The following is a 14596-nucleotide window of genomic DNA, read 5'->3' as shown; positions in this document are numbered from 1 at the left end:
AGGTAATTTAAAACATTTTGGGGGGGTTCGGGAGGGTGGGGGATTTGTTTTAAAGGTTCGGGGTGGGTTTTAGGGTTTTTTTGGTGTGCCGGTTTTCCTGCCCTCCCCCGATTTACGATTTTTAACTATTAAAAAAAAAAAACATGACGATAAGATTTCCCTCCCCCCCCCCCCCCCACCAGCCAAAATCGATCGTTAAGACGATCGATCACACGATTCCCTATTGCAGAAAGACAACTGTGTGGTATGATTGTGCATGTCCTTGGCTGTTCTGTAGTATTTCCTCCAAAGATAACATTTATATGATATGACATAGTGACTAGGATTGGGCCAAATTGCATAACTCCCAGCTTCAATTGAATCGCTGTACCCTGTGATTGACAAGACAAACTGTGGTTGACATGCTGACTGACAGAGCACTAACAGGGCAAGTCCACTGTTTGAGCACGCAACATTAGCAGGCCTCTACAGCATGGAGAAAAAAGCTGGGCCCTGGCACTATGGCTTGTAGACCTAACTGTGCAAACCACTTGTCATGAAACCAATGCAGTCACATTCCTGACATTCCCTCTTTTCAGTGCTGTTTGCTGTAAACATATAGCTGGAGAGGGACTATTGAAAGAAGCAGCACTCTTACTTATGAGGCAACCATCACTGTAGAGGCCATCTTCAAAATTTTCAAACAGATTGCCTAAGTATAAAGAAATTGTGCACAGCTCCCAGGTACCTGGTGACCACATAAAGGATGTGCAGTCGAGCGTCATAGACTAATTGCACATTGATAAAGAGGAAGAGCTTTCTGTTTGGTAGATCTCTTCTCTGCCACGGGTTGGGATGATGGCTATGTGAGTGCAGTCAATAGCTCCTAGAGCACTAGGAAAGTTGGCAATGGCATAAAAACCTCTCTTCAAGTCTAGTAAGTCCTGTCTTTCATGAGGAAATCTTATATAATTATTAATGCAGCTATATATAGCTGTTATGACCTGGCTCAGACAGCAGGAAAAAGACGTTTGGGACATTCCCCTGATGACCTCAACTGTTGTTTGGAAGGAGCCAGATTCCATAAATGCAGGGTACCCAATAGTTTGGTGAGGAATGGTATAGCATGGGACCTTTCTGTCTCCAGATCCAGATCTCCTCTTAGTTCTGGATAAAATTGCATAACAGCCTGAGAGCTGAGGCGAAACTCATAACCTCATAACCCCTGATTGAGCTTGGATGTTCACTGGGATGCGGATACGGCGCTGCTCTCTGCATTGGTGGTGGGGTGGAAAGGAATTGGGGCCGGAGGGTGCTGGAAGCCAATAGTGACGGGGGAGGGGGAGAAAAAAGGGGGGGGGGAAGATTTAAAAAAAAAATGGATAAACTGCGTAGCTTGCTGGGCAGACTGGTCTTCTTCTGCCGTCATTTCTATGTTTCTATGTTTCTATATGTTTCATATTTCTCTGGCATCTGCAGCAATGTGGTTTGTGGATGAAAGATGCTCTTCCTGTACCACCCGCATGCCCTCCTGCATGGCAAACCCTGCCATGGGCCAGGGTGCTCCACAGGCAGTCCTTGAGGCTCTATTTTCGGTGTAGGTACTTCCTTAAGTGGCGTTTGAACCTCCCTTGCCTGTTGTAGTAATTGTTCTTTTTGTTGTTGAGCAGCCCCAATGCAGCCAGTATCCCACTACTATTACACTCACCCCTAACATTGTATTTTAGGAAGACAGGGCAGGTAATAAAAACTGTTTTTATAGGCCATCAGGGCTGTGTAAGTGTGTCTGAGAGAAGAAGGTCTCTCTTTATCGTTCACCATAAAAGCCACGATAATAGCAGTAATCCGTGATAATAGCTGGTGTTGTGTGATAAAAACTTTTTTCCACTCGACCACAAAAAAAATGTGTTGCTATTTCCCATGTTATTATGCATTATTTTACTGCAAAATGCAGTAGGTGTCTCATTTGCATAAGTTTCCATGTTTTGCATGCTCATTATCATATTTATATGCTATCATATGAAGCAATAAACATTGTGCGTCTATTGCGCATTACACCCCATTTATGCTGCCATAAGGCCCTAATGTGGCTTGATGAATGACCCAGTTGCTGGACAAGCAGCATTTTAAGACTTATCCAACCAAGTAGTGGCTTTGCAGCTACTTAGATAGATAAATCAGGATTTGTTAGGATAAGTGCTGCTGCTTAGTCAAATAACTGAATTTATCTGGCTTAGTACTACAAAGCCGCTACTTAGCCAGATAACATGGAAATGAATCTGATAAGTATGCACAACGTGTATACCCATGTATTTTTATGTCTAATTTTGAAGTGATATGCAAGTTCATTTAACATGCATACGTTAGATGTATTTACCTCCAATAAGTTGGCATTTATATTCGTAAGTCAATTTTCTAATTTTTTATTTATTTTTATTTATTTAACACTTTTCTATACCGACCTTCACGAATAAATTCAAATCAGATCGGTTTACATGTAACAAGGGGTAGAACTTAATCAACCATTTAACAAGAGGCGAAAGTTACATATAACAAGGAGGTAGTAACTTGGGGGCTAAGTTAGCCGGAGGCAAAGGACAGCAAAACTGAATAAACTAAATAACGAAACAAAGAAACAGAGGCATAATATACGTGCGGCATTGAAATCACCAATTTTACCAATTAGTTACCAGTTTGAACAGTCCATCTGCAGGTCATAGAGACCTTCCTGGCTCTTCAACCTGAAGTCATTTCACCCAGACCCCTACATAGACCCCTACATAGTCGCTGTTTCACTTCTAAGATATTTATGATCAATTACTCCATATATTGAGCAGAAGTAAATAATCACAATTTTGCTGCCAAATTTACATGTGTAAATTGCTTATAAAATAGCAACTTAACTCACGTAAATGTTGGCCCTGCCCTAGAATGCCTCTGGTCTGCTCCATTTTTTTACACATACAAATTTACTCATATAACCTAATTTATGCTTGTATGTTGAGATTTCTAACTGCTAATTTTTACATGTATTGCAGACACTAGTGGTAAACCAGTTAGATTATTGCAACAGCATATGGGTTGGTTTGTTGGACAAAATGCAATGCAAGATCCCAAACATCGAAGTGCTGCAAAATGATTAATCCAACACTCAGATGTGCTTAAAATGTAAATGTGTTGAAGAATGTGATCATCTGGAAACCATGATCATCATCACTATGATCTCTCCACCAAATTGTAAAAGATGACATTCTCCCAGATTCCTCTCATTTGTTAGGGTTTAGATGGGAATTCTCCTATTTTGATAAATTTATGCCAATGGGCTGCTCTACTCATGCGTCTTTCAGCATTTGAGTGATTGAGCAGGTGTCAGGCCACAAGAGCCCCATCCATTACCTGGATTATTTTCTTTTTATAAGCTCCCAGTAGTTATGACCCTTTTTGGTAATGAATTGGATTCAAATCTGATAATCTCCTGACTCCCACTGGAGAAGTTATAGGAAAGTGAGGGATAAACTCAGCAGAGCAATTCATACTAAAAAGTAGGGGTGTGCATTCGTTTTCACCGTATTTGTAATCCACAACTTATTTTTAGCGATCCGAAAGATACGTTGGGAGGTGAAACGCATCGCAACTCCCAACGTATTCAACAGATTTCTGTTGAATACGGTGAACCTAAATAAACATTTAAACCCCCACCCTCCTAACCCCCTCAAGACTTACCAAAACTCCCTGGTGGTCCAGCGGGGAGTCAGGAAGCCATCCCTGCACTCGTTTGCGGTTTCCTCACGACGCCGATAGCCTGTGTCACAGGGGCTGCCGGTGCCATTGGTCAGCCCCTGTCACATGGTCACCGGCGCCATCTTATGCTCCTACTATGTGACAGGTAGGTCATGTGGCAGGAGGTCGCTCCGGGACCCCGGGGGTCCCGGAGCGACCTCCTGCCACATGACCTACCTGTCACATGGTAGGAGCACAAGATGGCACCGGTGACGCCGGCGTCACGTGCTCCTCCGCTCCGGGACCCCCGTTGGACCCGCCCGGAAATTTTGGCCAGCTTGGGGGGGTCAGGAGGCCCCCCCAAGCTGGCCAAAAGTTCCGGTTGGGTCCAACGGGGGTCCCGGAGCGACCTCCTGCCACATGACTTACCTGTCACGTGGTAGGAGCACAAGATGGCACCGGTGACCATGTGACAGGGGCTGACCAATGGCACCGGCAGCCCCTGTGACACAGGCTATCAGCGCCGTGAGGAAATCGCAAACGAGTGCAGGGATGGCTTCCTGATTCCCCGCTGGACCACCAGGGAGTTTTGGTAAGTCGTGGGGGGGTTTAAATTTTTATTTAGGGAACCAGGAAATGTATGGACAGATCCACAACTTATGGAATTCTCCATACTTCCATATTCAACGGAATCGACCCTCAACGACAACGTATCACAAACGCAACGAAAACCTTTTGTCTGCACATCCCTACTAAAAAGATGACTTTGCATCAGGCACAGGCCATTATGGGTCTGCTGAACTTTGTCTGCAGGGTCATTCCCATGAGCAGGATCTTCATTAGGAGGCTACCTAGCCTAACTAGGGGCATATCCCATGCCAGCCATTTAATTTGCGTGAAGGTGGATATAAGGGTATGGTCCCAATTATTGGAAGATTTTAAAGGGGCTGTGGTCTGGCTAACAGGAGAATAGTACTGTGTTCTGACAATATGGGTGTAGTAGAGGTTAACAGACAACTAAATGCCTGGTTACATTCGACCTCTGTAGAGTCCTGTTACTCAGATGCTTTGTCCTGAATATTCATTTAACTCCAAAACACATCCAAGACACTTTTAACAACATAGCCTTTACTTTATCTTGGGCACAATGGTCTTGTTTCAGGTTTTTGGCTCCAAAGTGGAAGAGTAGCTTACCCAGGTACCAGCGAACTTCTGGGAGATTATCCTGAATGGACTCTCAAACTGTGGAAGACATCAGTGGCCTAAAGTACATGGTGGTCATAGGTGGGGGCTGGAGAATATTCTGGGAGTTCTAGTAGCAGCGGGGATATCACAGTTCCCTCTGACCTCCAGCCAGTTTGTTGATTTTGTTACATGTGCCAGATAAGCGGACTGGTCACATGGCAGCAAGCATGGCAAGGAGACATTCTTCACAAAGGAAAATGGATGGAAGGACGCACAAAATCCTTCCTTGTCAAGAAGCTAGTGAAGGGATTTACCAGAGAAGCTATGGCCAGCATTGAGAGGTGTATTCTCCAGACTATCACTCATGATGTCCTTCTCGTTCTTTTAGAAGCAGTAGGTTCTGTTTGTTCCTCATCTACAGAAATCGTATTATTTCAGGTGACATTTCCTTTGCCTTTTTTGGAACCACTCTGAGTAAGTGAGTTAGTTCTCCTGGCACATCATTCTCCAGGCTCCACCAGCCTTCTTTGGCAGGATGTGCAAGTTTTTTGATAGCTTGGCAGAGGCCGGCAGGTCTGTCTGTGGCACTCATTTGGGCTAGCAGCATGCCCTGTGCCCTGTTGCCAATGCATGCAGATTTCTGGAAGATTGGCTAAATTGGGGGGTGGGGGGGGGGCACAAGGACTTAAGCCCTCTGTCATCTTTCCAGTTTGGGGCAGTTTGTGACTTTGTGGCCATTCTTTCATCCTTTGGGATGGGAGGTGGGCACAGAACAGCCCCTGAGGCAAGCATCTTTGCCTTGCCACCAGAGGAGTTTGCTGGCGGGGGAAAAGGGAATGTGGTGGAACCATTTGATTACAGCTCTTCTCAAGGCTAAGCATTCATCGTCTTTGCCTTCTGTGATCCTGATTCATCTGGATGGAAATGATCTATGCTTGATCACATCTGCTTTCATTTGGTCAATCAATTCCTTTTTACTGATTAAGTTCAGTCTATCTTCCTGGGATGATGCCTATCTGGTTCAACATAATTCATTTCCAAGGTTTGGAAAGGGGAAAACAATCTCAAATTCATTGATAAATCACAGAGATAAATCAACAGGGAATTGTCCAAGTGTGTGTCTCAGTTGGGTGGTATGGTGCTTACCACAATTTCATTGGTCTCAGCTACCCAAGTCTATATCAGGAAGATGAAGTCTACCTCTCTGATATTAGTCTTGATGTTTTCTTGAGTTCATTCCAAGATGTTCTGGAAGCAGGTGTGTTTTTCCTAGCCACAGCAGTGGGGATTGAGTAAGGACAAGTGAGTTTCCCTTGCTTATGGTGGAAGCCTCTCTATATTTTCCTTGATTCTGACAGAGAAGCAAATTGCCCTTGGCATCAACACAAAGGGCAAGTCAACTGGGACATCAGCTGATCCTGCTAGGTCCAATCGGGACCCCCTAGGACGATTGCTGCCATAAGGGTCAACCTCTGGTCCAGAAGATAGACACAAGACTGAAAGGGCTGCTGCAGGTTGTCAACTGCCAGTTGAGACAGACTTGGCCATATGATGCCACTGGTCAGGATGATGAAGATAGGCTAGTAGCCCCTGCAGATGGACTTGACTGACCATAGCCACAAAGCTAATCATAAGCACTTATTGAAATGGACCCAAGGAGGAAGGCAGTTAATAAGGAGACATAATTGTCACTAAAATTGGTGATAGCATGCATGTTTTTAATGGTAAGATACCAATTGCATTAGTTCATGAGGAATATGTATTTATTTACTTATTTAATTAAAATCTTTTCTATACCGTCGTTAAGCTAGTTGCCATCACAATGGTTCACAATAAGGCACATAATTTCAAAAATGTGTTGAGTTATATTAAACAGGTGCCATCAAATACTGTAAAATAGTTTCATATTAAATATTATTCAGTGGTTGTGATGAGTCATGTCTACTTTAAGTATATCAGCTATAAGATAAATTAACACTTAAGTCTGGTCCTCTGTTGTTGCAATCTAATAGAGGGTAAAGTAAAATAAAATATACACACACACACCATTCGAGAAGCTGATGTGTGTGGGAGTTCTTCGGACTGCATCATACAATACCCTGGATTCTACTCTTCATTCCCTTTGTGGTATGCTTGCTTAAATAGCCATGTTTTTAAACTTTTTTGAATGCTTTGATGTCTCTTTGTGTTCTGATTTCTAAAGGCATTGTGTTCCATATTATAGGTCCTGCCAGGGATAGGGCCCTGTCCCTTACTTGAGTTAGTCTGGCTGTTTTTACTGAGGAAATAGTTAGTAGGGCTTTGTTTGCTGATCTCAAGTTTCTATTAGGGACATGTACGTGAAGGGCTGTGTTCAGCCATTCTGCCTTTTCGTCGTGTATGAATTTATGTATGGTGCAAAGAGTCTTGTATTGAATTCTTTGTTCAATGGGTAGCCAGTGTAGTTCAATTAGGGTTTTGGTGATATGGTCTCTTTTATATATTAGATTGTATCATATTGAAATATTGTTAAATAAAGCTGCAGCCAGTTTGTACCCAGTACCTGTCGTCTTTTGTGAGTCAATGGCAAGGTGGCAGAGGGCTACCTAAGCTACTGCTATGGGAAAACCTATCTGAGGTCAAGTAGTCAGATGCTAATGTAACCTGGGACTGCTAATTACTCACCCTGCCCACCTCCACCTTACTGCAGAAAGGAAATGAAAACAAGGAAGCTCACAGCCCACAGAAAGAACTGCACAAGCCCAGGACAGGAGAGAGAAGTAAACAAACAGTTGAGCTAGGAGACAGCTCAGTCGCCAAAATTTAGCGGAAAGCATTAGGAAGCTGAGCTGAGTACACCCATCCAGCATGGGGGGAACGGACAACTATATTTAGGACTGCTGCATAGAGGTATGTTTTTAGGATTTTTTTGGTATGCAAAGTTAGGAAAGGAAGCTTTTCTTGCTTATTTAATCTATTGGCGATAAGCATAGAAAACATGCTTTTAGGGTTCCCTGAAAGAGAAGAGAGTGCTGAGGAAAATTCTTTAACTGTTTGGAAATTGACAGTATCTGAAGTCTGATAACTAGTGATTTCAATTAAGTGTGCATGTTTTAAAATATACCGACTTCCATGTATAAGTCGGGGTTTTACGCGAGCAAGTTTCATTTTTTCACACATAAAATACAAGTACATATGTTTATAAAATAGGTAATAAAAGTACTTGCTTTCAATGCTTTGCAGGTATTCGCCCATAAACCAAACATATGTGCATATGCATACCTAATATGCCCAATAGAATACCGTAGAAGATCTCCTTATGGCCATATATACGTGTATATGGGGCCGTATGGAGGTCTTGGAAAACACAATAGAGTTTTATTTACACCTCATTCTTTAAAAGAAGCAGAAGTGCGAGGAAATTTGTGGAGAGTTAAACTATAAAAAAAAATAATTTGTTCTGTGAGCACTGGACTGTGAATTTGAACAGAGATTATCCTGCCTCAAGTGAAAGGGAATCTGATAGGGAAACATTCTGGTCTAAAGGTATTTGTAAGAAGACTGTGGTAAAACTGAGCTAAAGTTTGCAAAAATATAATTCTATATTTTGCACAGTGGCTGAGAGAGTATATAGTAAATTGATTCCTGGAATGTATGCCTCTGAGGGTAATTCACATTTTCTGGAAAATTCAAAATAGAAATGGGGAAATACTTCCATTATTTGTTTTCTTAGCTAGAATTCAGTTTTCATCAAGCTTCTAGAGCAGCGGTTCTCATCCGGTGTGTCACAACACACCAGTGTGTCGCCAAAACATGCAGGTGTGTCACCAGCTTCCCAGTCCCCCACTGGCCCACCTTCACCCCCTGCCCCAGAGAAATGAGATCTCTTCCTCTGCCCAGGCTTGAAATGCTGATAGCCCAAGCAGAATGTGGCAGGAGAGCTGGCGTCGGCGGCACTCACAGCTTGGTCTCTTCTTCCCACCCCTCTGCGACCTGGAAGAGGAGGTGGTGAGCAGCAGCTGCACGCGCAGGAAGAAGAGACCATGCTAGGTACAAGAGCTCTAGCATTGGCCCAAAGCAAAAGAGCAGTGTGGCCCAGAGCAACGTTAGCCCCCGTGGCAGATGAGACTCCTTTCTCGAGGCTGGAAGAGGAGGAGGCTGTTGCTGCCACTTAAGGTTACCAACTTTACCTTAGACCATGACTGGATACTTGAAGACAGGGAGGAGGGGGGTGCCCCATTCCTTTCTGACATTAGCATAAATTTGCATATATTTGTACCCTGCTACAGTCTCCTCTCTTTTCCCTCTGTTCCTTGTGCCTCCTGCTGCTCCTCATCTCTCTCCCTCCTGTCTCCTCTTGTGTCTCTTTACCTGCCTCCTCCTGGCCCTGTGCACCCTCCTTCTCCCCTCATCTTGAGTGCCCTTCTGTCTCTTTCCATCCTTATCTCCTATGCCACTATTGACTCTCTCCCTCCTTCATCCCCTGTACCATCCTCTGTCTCTGTCCCTCCAGCTCCTGTGTCCTCCTTTCTTCCCCTCCTTCCTTCATTCCCTCTGCCTCCTCTCTCCCCACCTTCCTTCCATGTGTCTCCTCTAGCTCTTTCATCCAGTCTGTGCCTCCCCCTCCTTTCATAATTCCCTATACCTCTTATTTTTTCCCTCCCATCCCTTCCTTTTTGCCTCTTCTGTGGCATACCTGAGATATGCAGGAAGCACTAGAACAGCCTGGAGGAGGGAAACACTGAGCTGTTTCCCCATCCCCTCTTGCCACAGCTTATAGACACAGTAGAGAAAGGAGGTGGGGGAAGAGCCGCAGGGCAGCTGCTAAGGAGAGTGCTCAGTTGAGGACCCACTCCCCCAGCAGTCAATCACAGTAGAGAGAGGAGGTGGGAGAAGAGCTGCAGGGCAGTTGCTAAGAAGAGTAGGGATGTGAATCGTTTTTTGACGATTTAAAATATCGTCCGATATATTTTAAATCGTCAAAAATCGTTAGGGCCACGATACAATACCAATTCCCCCGATTTATCGTCAAAAAATCGTAAATCGGGGGAAGGGGGAGGGCAGGAAAACCGGCACACTAAAACCCCCTAAAACCCCCCCCCGACCCTTTAAATTAAATCCCCCACCCTCCCGAACCCCCCCCCCCCAAATGCCTTAAATTACCCTGGGGTCCAGCGGCGGTCCATAGCTAAATCGGGGGAAGGGGGAGGGCAGGAAAACCGGCACACTAAATCCCCCTAAAACCCACCCCCGACCCTTTAAATGAAATTGGGGGATGGGGGAGGGCAGGAAAACCGGCACACTAAATCCCCCCAAATGCCTTAAAGTACCCTGGGGTCCAGCGGCGGTCCGAAACGGGCTCCTGCTGTTGAAGCGTGTTGTCTTCAGCCGGCGCCATTTTGCAAAATGGCCACCGCAAAATGGCGGCGGCCATAGACCAACACGATTCGACCGCAGGAGGTCGCTTCCGGACCCCCGCTGGACTTTTGGCAAGTCTTGTGGGGGTCAGGAGGCCCCCCCAAGCTGGCCAAAAGTCTCTGGGGGTCCAGCGGGCGTCCGGGAGCGATCTCCTGCCGCGAATCGTTTTCCGTACGGAAAATGGCGCCGGCAGGAGATCGACTGCAGGAGGTCGTTCAGCGAGGGTTCCGGACCTCCGCTGAACAACCTCCTGCAGTCGATCTCCTGCCGGCGCCATTTTCCGTATGGAAAACGATTTGCGGCAGGAGATCGCTCCCGGACGCCCGCTGGACCCCCAGAGACTTTTGGCCGGGGCCTCCTGACCCCCACAAGACTTGCCAAAAGTCCAGCGGGGGTCCGGAAGCGACCTCCTGTGGTTGAATCGTGTTGGTCTATGGCCGCCGCCATTTTGCGGTGGCCATTTTGCAAAATGGCGCCGGCTGAAGACAACACGCTTCAACAGCAGGAGCCCGTTTCGGACCGCCACTGGACCCCAGGGTACTTTAAGGCATTTGGGGGGGGGGTTCGGGAGGGGGGGATTTAATTTAAAGGGTCGGGGGTGGGTTTTAGGGGGATTTAGTGTGCCGGTTTTCCTGCCCTCCCCCTTCCCCCGATTTAGCTATGGAACGCTGCTGGATCCCAGGGTAATTTAAGGCATTTGGGGGTGGGGGATTTAATTTAAAGGGTCGGGGGTGGGTTTTAGGGGGTTTTAGTGTTCCGGTTCACGATTTTAACGATTTTCACGATATTCTAAACACCCAAACGGCAACGATACGATTCCCTCCCCCTCCCAGACGAAATCGATCGTTAAGACGATCGAGGACACGATTCACATCTCTAAAGAAGAGGTCCCGCCCTCACTCCCTACAGCAGCCAATCACAACACGGGGAGGGGAGATAGAGTAGGGCTGCCGCTCCACTCTCATGATGCTTGTTCTGCTTTAGTTCCCTCCCCCATCTGTAAAAAAGGTACTTAGGGGAAAGAAGCTGCTTTCCACAGGAGACAGATTTTTAGTGTTCAGTCAGTACTTCTGATGGACTCTGTATAGATCGACAAAAAACCAGAGTGTCTGGTTCAAAGCCGGGCAGTTTGCAACCTTACTGCCATTAGTTATTCGGTGGGGGGAGGAAGAGAGAGTGAAGAGTGAGCGAGCATATTTGTTTGAGATCCTGTGTGCATGTGAGACAGCATGTATGTAAATGAGTGATTGAGAGCCTGTATATGTAAGTGTGTGAAAGAGAGCATGTGTGTGATTGAGATCCTTTGTGTGTGAGAGATAGCAAGTATATAAGTGTGTGATTGAGAAGCTGTATGCTTAAGTGAGAGAGAGTATGTGCATGATTAAGAGTCTGAGTGTATAGGAGAGAGAGAGAGAGCATGTGTATATGTGTATGACTGAGAGCCTGTGAGAGAGAGAGAGATAGAACTTGTGTGTGATTGAGAGGAGTAAGCTGCAAGCAATCCGCCCCCACCCCCCCAATTCACAACAATCTCACAGCACCTGGAAATCGAACATTTCCAGATACGGAGAGCATTTTTTTTTATCCTTATTATTTTAAATTATTGGGCCTTGTGTCTGCTGTTTTGAAATATTTTATTGGTATCTGGAAATTTTTGATATTAGTTTTTTAATAGGGATGTGAATCGGGCTTTGGACGATTGAAAATATCGGACGATATTTTCAAAATCGTCAGAAATCGGGGGCTCCCCCAAAATGATAGGAAAACCCCACAATATTGATCGTGGGGGTTCTCTTATCGTTTTGGGGGAGGGCGGGAAAAATGGCACACAAAAATAACCCCTAAACCCACCCTGACCCTTTAAAACTAATCCCTTAGCTTCCCCCACCCTCCGGCCCCCCCCCCCCCCCCAAAAAAAACTTTTTACAGGTACCTGGTGGTCCAGTGTGGGTCCCTGGACCTCCCGCTCCCGGGCCATTGGCTGCCACTAATCAAAATGGCGCCGATGGCCCTTTGCCCTTACCATGTGACAGGGTATCCGTGCCATTGGCCGGACCCTGTCACATGGTAGGAGCACTGGATGGCTGGCGCCATCTTGTGCTCCTACCATGTGACAGGGGCTGACCAATGGCACCGGTAGCCCCTGTGACATAGTAAGGGCAAAGGCTATCGGCATCATTTGAATACTGGCAGCCGACGGTCCGAGTGCAGGAGGTCGCTCCCGGACCCCCGCTGGACTTTTGGCAAGTGTTGTGGGGGTCAGGAGGGTCCCCCAAGACTTGCCAAAAGCCCCTGGTGGTCCAGCGGGGGTCCGGGAGCGATCTCCTGCACTTGGGCCATTGGCTGCCAGTAATCAAAATGGCGCCGATAGCCTTTGCCCTTACTATGTCACAGGGGCTACCGGTGCCATTGGTCAGCCCCTGTCACATGGTAGGAGCACCAGATGGCACGGGCCATCCGGTGCTCCTACCATGTGACAGGGTCCGGCCAATGGCATGGATACCCTGTCACATGGTAAGGGCAAAGGGCCATATGCGCCATTTTGATTAGTGGCAGCCGACGGCCCGGGAGTGGGAGATCGCTCCAGGGATCCCCACTGGACCACCAGGTACCTGTAAAAAGTTTTTTGGGGGGGTCTGGAGGGTGGGAGAAGCTAAGGTATTAGTTTTAAAGGGTCGGGTGGGTTTTTTGTTTATCAGCTCGGGCGCAGCCGATAAACAAAACCGCGATCGGGCCCGATGAAAAAAAAACCACATGTGAATCTGAACCGGAATCTGAACCGATTCCGGTTCCGATTTCACATCTCTAGTTTTTAATTATTGGATATCCCATTCATCAGCTGTTTTGAAAAAATCTATTCTTTTTGTTAGTATGATTTTACTGCTATTGATTTTATATTTCTTGATTTGTTTTAAGGACTGGTGATGTTTTTCTTTTTTGTTTGTTGCACTGCATACAGAGTCTCTGGCTTATTGTAATTTCCAGTTCAGTTTTGGTCTGCATGTTTCTATTTATGCTTTATGGTCTCTTTATTCTTTGCTAGGTGAGGGTCTGCACAAGTGACTGAGGTGAAGTATTCTGCTGGCATGTGGTTTCTGTGTAGGGCTCTATAGCAGCCTGACTTGTTCTGTTTTCCTAATAAGAGGAATATTGGTGTTTTATGGCCTGGTGTAATATTTTCAGTGTTGTCTTTTCTTAGGTAAGGTGGTTACTGTTTGAGTGCTGGAAGTTGGTGCTGTTCTGGTTTACTATGTAGTTTCTGCTCAGAAAGAGTACTTATATTTCCCTTGCCTCCGGACCTCAGGCAGGAAACTTGTCTTCTAACTTTCAAAAAGAAACTAAAGACATGGCTGTTCTGCCCTGCCTTCCCCGCCACTAGCCCAACAGCCTGACCTAGAACTGTTCATTCACTTATGTAAATAAACAAACGCTAATTATGCTCACAAGTCATCATGAGGGCGGCTCCTTGCCTCCCTCCCATACTCTATTGTATATAGTACTTTATCTTCGTTCTCCCTCTCTTTTTTTCCTACTCCCAGTTAAGGCTTCCTTGTTATAATGTAACTGTATGCTCCTTTTAATATATCTCTTGTTGATTGGTTGGTTATAGTTACTGCTTAGTTCGATGTAAACAGAGTTGAGTTGATTTGTATCAAGAAAGTCAGTATATAAAAGCCTTTAATAAATAAATAAATAAAATAAATTATTAACAAGAAAAGTAATACTAGGATTATAATAAGCAGTGTGTCACACATGTGAGTGTTATCTGTCAGGTGTGTCACAATGGGAAAATGGTTGAGAACTACTGTTCTAGATGATGATGTGAGGGCTTACATTCTTCTCTAGATTCCAGAAGAAAGATGCAAGAGTGTAGAAAGGTTTCTTTCATTAATTTTGGTTGAGAATAGGGAGACAGGTTACTCCATGGATCTTCAAGTGTGAGTCAAGCAGCTGGATTATGGCTACCATAAGGGTACAGATCAGCCAGACCAGTTCAGCATATCTAAGAAGACTGCCTTTACCTGCAAGAGTCAATTGGAAAACCACGAGCACACAAGTCAACACACTGCATTACACATTAGAGTTCTCAGCTGTTTAAACTCAAATCCAGAGCTCTGGTATACATGAGGAATATTGGTAGGTTGATATTCACTGATGCTTATCCAGATAAATGTATTTATTTATTTATTTATTTATTTATTTGCTTTATTTAGACCTTTTTTTATACCAGCATTAGTGGGTACATCACACCGGTTTACATTGTAACAAAATGGTTGAAAATACATGTGCATTTTTGTTTATGCATCGTAGCCCC

At 45.3% G+C, this 14596-nt stretch overlaps 1 protein-coding gene across 1 annotated transcript in view; it reads left to right on the top strand.

The window, feature by feature from the left end:
• The window catches only part of ADGRA1 (adhesion G protein-coupled receptor A1), a 1158413-nt gene that overhangs the window by 26531 nt on the left and 1117286 nt on the right, over positions 1-14596 (top strand). The gene's annotated exons all lie outside the window — the stretch shown is intronic.

The sequence above is a fragment of the Rhinatrema bivittatum genome, chromosome 7 (assembly GCF_901001135.1).
Source record: "Rhinatrema bivittatum chromosome 7, aRhiBiv1.1, whole genome shotgun sequence".
In the NCBI taxonomy this organism is placed as follows: Eukaryota; Metazoa; Chordata; class Amphibia; order Gymnophiona; family Rhinatrematidae; genus Rhinatrema; species Rhinatrema bivittatum.
The sequence above is the reverse complement of the archived record's forward strand: the minus strand, read 5'-3'. Positions and strand labels throughout refer to the sequence as shown.